The sequence below is a fragment of the Trichoplusia ni genome, chromosome 15, assembly GCF_003590095.1.
Source record: "Trichoplusia ni isolate ovarian cell line Hi5 chromosome 15, tn1, whole genome shotgun sequence".
NCBI classification, from domain to species: Eukaryota; Metazoa; Arthropoda; class Insecta; order Lepidoptera; family Noctuidae; genus Trichoplusia; species Trichoplusia ni.
In genome coordinates this window covers 3,491-16,463 of record NC_039492.1, presented here as the reverse complement: position 1 = coordinate 16,463, position 12,973 = coordinate 3,491, and positions in this window count along the sequence as shown.

Here is a 12,973-nt window from a genome sequence, read left to right as displayed (position 1 = left end):
ATTTGATACGTGCGTGAAACAAACGCGCCGTATTAAAATAGTTCTTAAGTTTGCTAAAAACATAAGCTATTGGATTTGATTGTTAATATAATATATAAGAAACAATTGTTTTAGGCAATATATTTTGTTCTATAGAACGAGAACCAATTAACGCGTATTTAAATAATCCTTAAAGAAATATCAGGTTTCGGATCAGTACCTACGCAATCAAAGCGTATAATGTTGTAAATTATTAAACAATAAAATACTCTCCTTATCTCAAAACATTTTTACGACATGTTTTTGAATATATTCATAATCCAATTTGTTCGTCAGGTGTACATAGCCGGTAGCCTATCTAGGCTTCATTAGTGTGCGTTTATATCGACATGTTATCGATAGATCGCTATCGATATCGAATGGCCTAGCGATTTTAATCCTTCATCGATAAAAAAATATCAGACGCTTGCTTAATTTTTATCTAGATTAATTTGTGGAATTTATTTTTACATGATTATAAACGGATTTTCACTGTGTTAGATTTTTATGTTGGAACAGAAGACTATCAGAAAATATTGTTTTTACTTTTTCTTCCGCATTAAAGAATTTAATCCTCGTGTCGAGACAGGTTTCACAAACATTCAAGTCACATGCACAAAGACACCTAGTCTCAGGACAAGCATTCCTTTACTACATAAATGCTTGTCCTACGTGAGAATCAAACCTTTAAAGTACTTTCTTTATTTCTATTCGGAAGTTTATTTTTTAAGTTCATCGAGGTATTTCGTTTTACCCTTTGAAAAACATTTACTATTCTTGTTTTGCTATCTGTAGGTATCTTTCCTAATCTGTAAAAATACAGATTAGAAAAAGATCCATTAAAACTTAAAGCTAACAGATTAAATCGGATTAAAATTACCATCCCAACGACGTATGTGAAATAGCGTGAAAACTAGTGTCATTTTTTTTCACAACTTTCACACAACGCCATCTAGTCTCAAACTAGGCAAAGCTTGTGTGTGAGTATTAGCTAACTGATAAGCACACTTAAATATTCTAAGTACATACATAAAATAGATAAATTTCACGCAGCCTAAATTATCGTGCTCATCTCACAAACATTTGTCGTGGGTGGGAATCGAACCTACGACCTCCGTTATAACAGTCAGGGCTACTAACCACTAGACCAACAGCTGCTGTCCTTTTCTCACTCTGCATGTTGTAGAATATAATGATAGACATATTTCAAATGACCTATGGCAAAGATTTTAGATTTTGTATTCTAGCCAGGGATACAACGCCATTGTTATTTAATTGTGGAAGAGAGACGGCGCATTACACGCCATAGAGTGCCATCTCTTTTCCGCACATGCGATCTAATGAAAGAAAGAAACAGCAATACTTCTTGATTTTAGGAAATGATCACAGAATGAACTATGAAAATGTATTTCACTATCAGAGTCATCTAAGTGATTATTTCAAGTGATATAATTATAATTTCTTGGTATCCATCGATTATCAACCAAATTACATTATCAATGAGAATGCAATTCGACCAGGATACAGTTTAGCGACAACTAGTGAAGGTTTCTTCGCAGGGTGGCTGGTGTATATGATCTGAAGATGATAATACATATTGTAAATAGGAAAGATTGACTTGAAAAATGATTTCACGATCTATTTCCTTGAATATAAATTATTATTAATTTTGAAATCTTATTGATTTTATAACAAAAGAGCTAATGCGAAAATAGTAGCAAAAATATTGGTAGTACAGGGCATATCGTATTCCTTACAACACCTAAGACTTACACTCATCTAAAGCTCTAGACAGGCGGACTGCAACAGAACTGCAAACCAACCGTAGGATCCAATTGCAGTCGGCGGGCAGTCGTGTGACGGTTGCTATAACGGTTGGTTTGCAGTCGTGTCAACTGCATTCGAACTGAAAAATTTGCAGTTGGATTGCAGTTGAAATGCAGTCCATCTGTCTAAAGCCTAACAAATAAGTTTTCAATATTCCGCTAATCTAATAGTTACGTAATAATGAAGTAATTAATCATCTGTTTTAACTATTGCCTTCAGGGAAATACGTGTTAACGGTCACCTTATGATACTGTGTGACAGACTATTAATAATTATGAAAAATAACTGTGCTTGCTGAGAACTAAGCCTTTTCCTTATATATCAGTATTTATTGAGTTACGCTGTTCTAATGTTTCATTATTATGTAGTGAAGTATTTATTATTGATACTTTTATGTTTTAAATAGAATATAACATTCCGCGTAGATAAATTCCACGCAAGTAAATTCTTTCATTAATATTTAAGTAAATATTTTCTTGGCACTAAAACATTCTAAAAAAAAAGTATTCGTTTTACCATTTTTGTACGAAACCTTAAAAAATAACATTTAACCATAGCCTATTTAAACACAGAACAACTCAAATACACCAACATTCAACTCAACTTGTACCATAAGCGTTTAAAAGTGAGCACATCTTTAAACCAACCCTAATTGAAATCTAACCCCTCTTCGGTCATTTGGACCCATCTCTTTATTCTAACACCCTTAAAGTCAAAACGTGGCACGCGTTCGCATGGGAACCGAGGGTGGGAAGAAAAATCACGCGAGGGTTGACCCCCTAACCGCTGACATATGGTCAAAGAGACCCGACGATTGTGGGTTATGGGTTGAGATACGGTTTGTAAACTAATAGTGTTTTATTGAAGCTGAAGTAAATTCTTTTAAAGGTTTTTGTGTTAGTTCAAAGAAAATTATTGTCCTTGATAATATGTTTTTTTTTTAATTTTATAACTTTTATAAGTACAAAAAGAAACCAAGGCGCATTTTCTTCTATTAAGTTTTTAGACAACGTATAAAAAACATTAAGTATTTTTTATATTTAAATTCCAACATAATTTATCAAATCCTAAAACAATTAACACCTCACTTCAATAACTCATATTTTTATTGAATAATTTATAAAAAAAATACATTAACAGATCGTTAAAACTAATAAAACGCATAAAAAGATTTATTTATTCAATAATTTGTTACATAAAACATATAATGCTTTAATTATAAAATTATTTATGGCCGTGTATCATATTACTAAAATATTAATATATTCGAATATGATTTTTATATCTCAACATACCGAATACACGAATAAATAATTTAACTAATGGACTTACCATTAGTTAAATTATTTATTTATTATAATTTAACACAATAAACATACTAAATAATATTATAATAATACTGTCATATGTTGTATATTATTATAATTATGTAATGAGTCATGTATTTTTTATTTCTTAATTAGATTATTTGTCATTGAATCACTTTTTTTATTGTTATTTTAAAAGTTACCTACTTTCTAGAACAGGATACCTTTAGCATTCTGTTGCAAGTATTGCAACCTTCATATAATAAATTTCAATATTTTTATGAATGTTGTAATTGAATTCTATTTTTTAAATAAATAATGAGTGTTTATACGCGTGCTTGCTTGTTACCTCTTTGTGAAACGGCTAGACCGATTTTGAAGAGATTTGGTATTAAGAAGTTGGCACTTTAGATTAGCACATACCTTCGCTACTTTATCCGACTGTGTTAAGGAAGAGTAAGCGTTAATTTTTAAACTTTATTCTTCCCGCATTCGAAACAAATTATGATTTTTTATCATAATTATATAATATATAAAATTAATAAGTATTGCCATAATACAAAGACTCTAAGACTAATGCGAGCGATTTTTTCCGCGATAAAATAGATGATCTTAATGGCGCCAGATTTGAACTTGCACCTTTGCATATGTCAAGCGGGCCAATCAACCAGCTGTACTTAAAATAATGAAATATTAATATCAGTAAGTGTTTACAAGGTTTCGTTTTGACGTCAAAGAATATATTATTATTTTTATATCTATCTCAATATTACATTTTAAATCAGCAAGGACATTTTAAATTGATTAAAAGCTACATTTATTTCTATGCTTTTATTTATTTATTGAGCTAAAATTATACACATTTTTCTAGATTTTTATAGAATTGCTTAATTACTATAAGAACGCAAGTGAAACCACGAGCTATGTTAGTTAATTATAGGCTTGTCTAAAAGTGATTGGAAGGTGTTATTCTATATGTACTACATAACATAAATATTTATTTTCTTTAATATGTACTGTAATGGCGCGTTCATTGAATTGAAGCTGTGATAGCCTGGTGGTAAGATCGCAAGATTGCCAAGTCAAAGGTCTCGAGTTCGATTCCAAGGCACATAACCACTTTTTTAATGTGGTTACGTTTTTAAATAAATATTAACGCATCCGTGTTTTAGAAATAAAATTGTTTATTCTGCAAATAGAATAAATGATATGACATGTCAAATGTTTTTTTTAAGCTGTCGCGGTCGATACAAACTCTAAAGGATGTTCTCAAGTCCAGGAAATGTTGTGTTTTAAACGGAAATCGACATTTTTAGTACGAAAACCATAATAATTTTGAATATAATACTATCGTCCATGAACTACAGTGTAGTAACAATTAAGAAACAGCGATAACGCATCGATAAGTGCAATAATTTTTAGAACATTCGATAGCAGGCGTAACACGCTGATAACACTATCAGTGATATCTGATGTGTTAACCGTGTGTATCTGTACTATTGGTGTATGATAATAATGGATTTTAATTTAATTAGTATGGCAATTAATTTTCCTTTTTAAGCGACTTCAAAAAAGGAGGTTCCGAGTTTGACCGGTTTGTACGTACGTACGTTTGTCCGCGACTTTACGTGGGTTCTAAAACGAATCGGGTTTTAAGAATTCCTTACTTGTGTACTTACCACGCGGACAAAGTCACGGGCGATACATAATAAACCAGCGTTTTTTTTCTGAATATGCGACAATTAGTTCTATCCTTGATTATAATTGGATAAGTTTGTTGTAGTAAACTAGATTGTAAATGTTTTATTTACAGTGCAATAGTTAATAACTAAATTCAGTAGTTAAACGTTCTATTGCTGATAATTGGGTGTTCTCTGTATCAAAATAAAAAAGGTTTAGTTCAATTAGACCACCTCCTGACGTGTACAGATTTATATTGATAATATTCTTACAAATTCTTTAAAGTTCCGAAAGTGCAGTCACTTTTGAATGACGATTTTAATTGGGAATCATCATCGAAACGATATACGTTACAGCATAGTACTTAAAAGACATTACAGGACTAGCGGTTCCCAGCAATTCCTCGATCAAAAGTACAATCTCAAAAGTACCTGAGGTGTATACTTGTCAAATAATTTCTACCAAAGCTTAACTTCCAAACAGGGAAAATAGCACAGATGTGTCAAATAGTTATGTCAATCAACAACGCTTTTTACACGACGGCAATTACATGCTACTATAACATAAAGGAAAACTCGCTTTTTCCTCAAGAGATTTACGCCTCGAAACAAATATTCATATTTTTCTTACTCTCAAAAACAGAGTCTTAGGGAAAACTTTTGTTTATTATTTGCGTACTTACCGCATTGTCATGGTGTGTCATATCAATGAGTGGGACTTCACAAACTGAGAATCGAACGGGCACTATTTTGACCCCGTTTTCGTCGCTAGAAAATGACGCATGTATAATGTTGTTAGGATATGTTTTTCTGCTTCGCGGAATTATGATTGTTCCTTTTTTAACTTCATAAAATATTCCATTGTAGCCGCAACTTGTCTTTATTGTTCTTAAGAATCGTAATGGACAAATAATTTATAAGTATCTATTTCACCAATAGGGAAATGTTCACCAATGCTCGCTATATTTCAGTAAAATTATACTCAAAATGCTTATAGCAAATTTTAAACGAAGAAGCAAGCAAGCTTCTCAAAGGATAGAAAGTGGACTCATGGTTATGAATGTTTTTAGACCAGGGCATGCCAAGTGTGAAAAGAATTATTTTAAAATCCCAGCAAAACCCCTTTGTATACACTCATAAGACTACGCTTACTCCGGTATTAATTCCGATCAATCCAAGGCTAATAAAAGACTAAAATGAATATACTGAGCAGAAGTATTATTTTTAAGTTTAGAATTCTTTAGATTCCAATTTATTCTCCTCTACAGCAATCAAACAATTTTACATCAGTCTTTCGTTAAGCATACTAGTCATCATAATTCTGAACGTCATCTGTCAGAATATATTTCAAGATTAACCAAGTACCTTTTGAAGTGCAACAAAACAAAAGAGAAAGGAATATATATTACAAGACTCGTAACTCGTATTTACAAGAGCTACGGCGATTTGTCCCACAGTAGCGCGGAAATAATAACTATACATGTGTTACTATGTACGATTGTTTGTTGAACTTACGAGGGTATTAGCCATCCACCTGACATCGGGATTATACCGTGCGGCAACATCAAAGGGTATTGTGCGTCAACTAAACGGGCTTGTACGCAAATGACGGCGGCGCAGGCGCAGCAACTGTGACAGAATTACGCTCACCGCCTTGTTCCTGGTTTATTGTGTTTTTTTTTTATATGTTCTCGTGTTGAGATGTAGGATAATGTTGTAAGGATATTGTTTTACATGAAAATTGTATTTTAGAATAGCTTTTCGCTTTAGTTGTTGGATTTCAGCATTTAAATGTTTCTAATGGATAGGTACTATATTCTTTTTTGAAGTTAATTGTAAGTATATTCTTTTAAAAAAAAATATTTATATTTAGTTGTGATGCGGAGATGGGATTATAATCCTACTACACTTGTAGTTACAGAAAAGTATATAATAATCCATGCAGAAGATTAAATTTGATAATTAAATTATCACTTGCAAATTCATAAATAAATATACATTGATTTGATGTAAGTGGGCAATCCAAAATTTAAGTACTAGTAACTAGCTGTCCCAGCGAATTTTGTATTCCCTTACAGATTTGTGAATCTAAACTATGCAGGGCGCCACTCAAACACGCACTAAAAAAACATTTAAATCGGTTCAGCAGTTTATGAGAACTATGGTGACATACACACACAGTAGAATTATACAAACGTTATGTAGAATTTTATGAATATAAATGTAGTAAAAAATATAATATAACGTGGAACAATAAATAAGAATGGTGATAAAACGGAGCCTTTCGTCTATCATTTGCAAAAATCTAAAAACTATGAAGGAAGGTTGTGATGAGCACTTAAATATTTAATTTATTGGGACATCTACTTAATTAAAGATAAGTTATTATGACAATATTCTAAGATTTATTTATAAAATTGAACATCATCAATTTGTATAACAGTAAAGGAGATTTTTTTTATTTATATTAAATTGAAACTGGTCTCAGTTTTACAACATGCCTATAATTATATAAGGTGAAACAAATTGTCTAAGAATAATGTGAAATAACTGGTCGGTTTTTTTTTACTTTTATACACTACTAGCATTTGCTTGTGACTCGTTCCGCGTTACCCGCGTGCAACCTTTTTTTCCAGTTAAAATAGCCTACGTCTTTTCTCAGGCTTAAGACTATCTTTAAACCACATTTTATCACAATCAATTGAGTAGTTTTGGAGTGAAAGCGAGACAAACAGACAGAGATACTTTTACACTTATAAAATTAGTACGGATTTACAATTATTAGAAAACAGGACTTTTAATTTAACCTCCGATCCAAAAAGTACTTAGAAAAATAATTGTGAATCATATTGAGTCGCCGCCACAGATAAAACAGTTCGCTAAAGTGCACTACGTCTTCATGTTTCAATCCTGCATACCACACTGGGCAGAGGGCAGATAACGACACGTAATTGGTATGTGTAATACAGATTTTATTCAATACGATTTCGTCAAGTGTACCACTTCATGTAATGGTTTAGATAAACTGAATTCTTGATACACTAGTGTCGTGTAGTTCGATTCTCTGGTTCTCTGCTAAATTTAACTGTTGTAGGTTATTTTTTAGATTTATTTATAAGTTGTTTTTTTTAAATGAAACGCGAATAGATTGGTTTTATAAGAGTTTGATTTGTGTTTTAGATTTTAGTTGACTTTTTAACCTGCAATATGATATAGAGGCACCTCTCTATTCACATTGCAGGTCAAAAACTCAAGAGACAGACATATGAAATAACACCTTATTTGTTATGTCTGTCTCTCTGTGGCATCATAGCTCCCGAACGCATTGAACGATTTCTTTTTTTTTTGTTTTATATTAAAAGTGAGTTATGTGTGTTCCACATATTTATTTTTAATCGGTCAAGGTATTTAGATGACGACTAGATAAACACTGTAAATCATAATTCTAAGAGCAAATACATCCTGTGAGAGATAATATAAATTATTAAGTAATTTAAATCTTGAGTAATCAACGCACCAAACATACAAACAACAAAACTATAAATAGATTATCCAGAATCGAACCCCAAGCACCTATGATCAAAGTCTGATTAATATCGCTAAGAAACATTGACTCGCCACAGATAACACATTCTAATTATATTTTATCTGTCAAACTTGAGTATTGTCTGTTAGCAGACCGTATGGTCTTAAGATAAGGAGTAATGATCGATTGATAGTTTTTAAAACTGTAATATAATTATGTAAGCACTAGTTGTTGCACGAGGCTTCACTTGCTTGGATGTCTCTTGAAATACCAGCCAATTATACATAAAAGTTTAAATTTAAAAAAAATCGATGTACAAAACGATGTCAGAATTTTTAAACCACCTTTTAAAACGTCTCTGACGTGTTTTTAACATACCCTTTAACTCCGTTTTTAGCAAGTGATAATTACTTTGGATTAGGCATTGAATTTGAAATTGCCAAGATTTGAACCTACGATTTTTGAGTTGACCGTTCAACGGTCATACCACTAAGCTATCACTGCCGTTAGTAGCTTGGATGGACTATCTAAGTTACTAACCGTAAGAAACAGACATAGTGATTTTACATTTTTGCATTGCAGTAAATAAATGCAATCAGACCAACAAAAATAAGTTTTCATATTCAGTGAGCCAAGTTTCAACACATTTAAAAAAAGGAACGTCAAATAAACAATTCAAAATTGGAACACCAAACCGTGTATTACAACATAAAAATAATACAAAAAAGGAACGTGCAAATTGGTATTCGAACAAGCGATTCTATATTTAAACTCGAGTGACAGTTACAACCGTTACAGGTCACCTTGAAAGTACAATATAACTGTCAGCGATGCGATAAAGATTACAATAACTCAGTAAAAGTATGAAAAATAACTATCGAATCTGTGTTGACATTCGCAAAGAGATAACAGGTCAACCGAGATACTGTATCAGTTAAACATTAATCATTTACTTTCTACTTGCACTCGTCTTATAAATCGTATTGTTACGTCATTTTTGGATTGGGGTTCCGTAAACTGAAAACAAATCCCTTGATATCTGTGATACAGACAAAGCAATTTGGTTAAGTGTGTTTTTTTCGCATTGTATTTTTCACCGCCACCGCTGTTCTTATTATTAGCACCTATTGCTTGTAACATTATCATCAAATTGATAATTGATTCAGATTTCACTGCACCGTAAAGGTCACCACGTCAAACTCACTGTAATCCACGAATGCTTTTCCTGAGTCTGGGTGTCTTTGTGCATGAGACGTGATTGTTTGTGAAACCCCCTCGATACAAAGATTAATTGCCTAGAAAAAGAGAGAATTGCTTATTTCTAAAATCTTGTTTGATTTGATTCGTTTTTATACTAATTTTCTATGCTATGTTGAAGTTTACTGGCAGTCTTGGCTTCAAGTCATTTTCACGCACCGTTTTAACTCCACAACTCATCTGCACCGTTTTGATTTTATCACAGATTAAAAAGCAAATGGAGAGAACCTATTCTCATATTCATTTTCTCACGTCACATTATTTTGTTTATACTTTCATACGGATTTATCTGTATCTACGTAGCAAGTACCTTCTTGTCATTATGTACTTTATAGATACACTTTTGTTTTTTAATTAATTACTAAGCTAGATAAAAGAGTCTTGTTACTTTCGAGAAAGTTTTAACAACTGTCAATGCTCCTTTCTTATTCAAGTAATGATTAAATAAATAGTTTTTGTAATATGAGATAAATAAGATTTTCAGTCAATAACCTCGAACTGTATGCCTTTGCTGTTTTAAAACGGACATTATAAATAACGTTTTGGAATAGTTCAGTTACGTAGGTACACCGTGACACGAAAATTTTATATATTAGACTAGCTGTTGCCCGCGACTTCGTCCCCGTGGGTAGAAGATAATAATATAAGTTATGATTTATACCTGCCATTGTATCCTCGATCCTATCAGTCGCAGCGTGATGGTTTATAGCCTAAAGCCTTCCTCGATGAATGGTCTATTTAACACAAAAATAATTTTTCGATTTGGACCAGTAAACAAAAATAATTTTTCGTATTTCCTGAGATTTGCGCGTTCAAACAAACAAACAAACAAACTCTTCAGCTTTATATATTAGTATAGATATAGATTACTTTTTTCTTGTCTTTCTTGACTTTTCCTACGCGGGTCGAAAAAGCGACACGTCGCGCTTACTTTGGCATGGTGAGCCTAACCACTCGGTTATCCGCTCACTCAAATTAAAAAATGATTTTAATATCTTTTACACCTGACACAGGCCCATTTCTTCTTTAGATTATACTTCAGTAGTTTTATAAGTATTTAAATGTAGGTAGATTGAATCTCCGTCGATAGTTATCGAAACTTGTTTGTTTTATCATATGTTAACACACATTTTATTGCATGTCCCATCACTTAATTAAAATATAATACAATAATACTAAAAATATTCAAATTTTACAAGATAGGACGTTTATAATGGTTGTATAAATAACCACACAAGAACAAAATGGACATGTTTTTTTTATGTTTTTAAGTGGTTTTTACATGTTTTTGTAGATATGAGGCTTGTAATCTGTGATAAGGTAGGAAATAACTAGTAAGTAGATACTTCTATTACTTAAGGTCAGTTCTATTTTGTTCAAATGTTGTTCGGTTGTATTCTTGTTGTTGATCAACCAAAAACTTTATTTTCATCCAATCTTTTTTTTTTCTCTAGCCCACTGTGTCCCACTGCTGGGCAAAGGCCTCCCCCAAATCCTTCCACGACTCTCTATTCTGGGCCGCATGGAACCAGCCTGCGTGGTAAGCGTTAAGGTCGTCTCGCCACCGCTTCCTAGGTCGCCCACGACGACGCCGTCCATCCGTTGGCTCCCATAGTGTGGTGACTTTGGCCCAACGATTGCATTCCATCCAATCTTATTAAGGCGAATTACTAAAAACGCGTGTGTTTGTTTGTGTGGATGTAGCGGTAGTACTCGTGTTGTAGCAGGCGGGCCCGCGGGCCACAGCTAGTTGTTATATCATTTTTGCACTTTGTCCTTTTTTTGTAGATGCGCCACAGCCAGAAACCTTTTCTTCTCAAAATGAGACGAGGACTGAACATGACCCTTACTTACTTGCAGATTGATAATTTCAGACTCACAAACAACAAGATCTAAATGTCCAAGTCTGGCATCATCATCGACTTACAAAACAATACAATTAAACAAATCACCAAAAAGCCGTCTCCACTAAACCCTCACTTAAACCAGATTAGTGGTAGATGTAATCCCAAACATCACCACGAATACCATGCCCCATTTAACCCCACACCACCCCATATTACTCGCATATAATTTATCACAACGTTTCCAATATAAAGTCGCTATAAGTTGTAACTATCTTCGCCCGAGATAACTAGCAATCAAAGAAATATTAATAATTCGATAACAGAGTAATGACCCTGGATAGAAATGTACCAACAAAAAAGTTATAACGTTTGTCTGTAGGTATTGTCGTGTATTAGATGTTAGGGTTTAATTAAGCGGTTTTAATTAATTTAGTTCCTTTAGAATAGAATATTCTTAAGTGTTAACTATAGATTTACATCACTGAAATTTATATTATATAGTGTAAGGGTCCATTCAGTTTTATCTTTAATAGCGGTATCTTATAGAGAGTATTACTTGAAATATAAATAAAATAAAATTTATGTATGGAAAAAATATAATAAATTTTAAATATAAAAATAGTCGCCGGCATCTGGAACAGGGTCCAAGTTGCCAGTGGTTAGGGCTCCAGAGACCGAAACCTTCTTACTTCATTTAAACACCCTTCGTTCATTTCATTGTCAACTAGTTCATTTTGTGGTTTGGTCCTTGTTCTTTCCGTTTTTTTTTACATATGTATGGTATTTTTCTTAATTCTATTTTTTCCCTGTTGACAATTGTTTGATTTTTATACTTGTCCTGTTTTTGTTGTTGTACAAATTCTTTTGAGATGTTTTTTATCTCTCTACATATCATGCAACATTATTTTATTTTAACCAATATTTAATATAACTCTGCTGGAATGATTAATGTAATATAGAAATTTTACTACACGGATAGCGGAGTGGAATAAAGTCATCACGCTAAACTACTGTTCGCGGGTTCGATCCCCGAGTAGGACAAGTATTTATGTGATCCACGAATGGTTGTTCCGAGTCTGGGTTTCGGTTGCAATTGTGAAAATGATTTTAATCCTTGTATCGGGAGGGGTCTCGACACAAGTTTTTTTTTAAAGAATGCATAGTTAAGTGCATTTTTTTAATAAAGGATCCGTATGAATTACAGTCAAAAACGGTTTACCTTTTTACGGTATAAATATTTCAATGGCCTTCGTTTGATCCAAATATATTATGTGCCTAAAAATTCTAATAATTCCGACAAACAGATTTCTTAAATATATGAAACGTATTTATTATTTCATTGTTGAGTAGAGGTTCATCACTTGCCGTTTAAATTGTATTTCAGAATACTGTCTCAATTGTATTTTTTTTTACTCTTTATAACAAAGAATACCTTTCTGATATATTTGGATATCTATATAGTACATACGGACGGACAAAACACATAATTTTAGTCAAATACCCAAGTGAAAG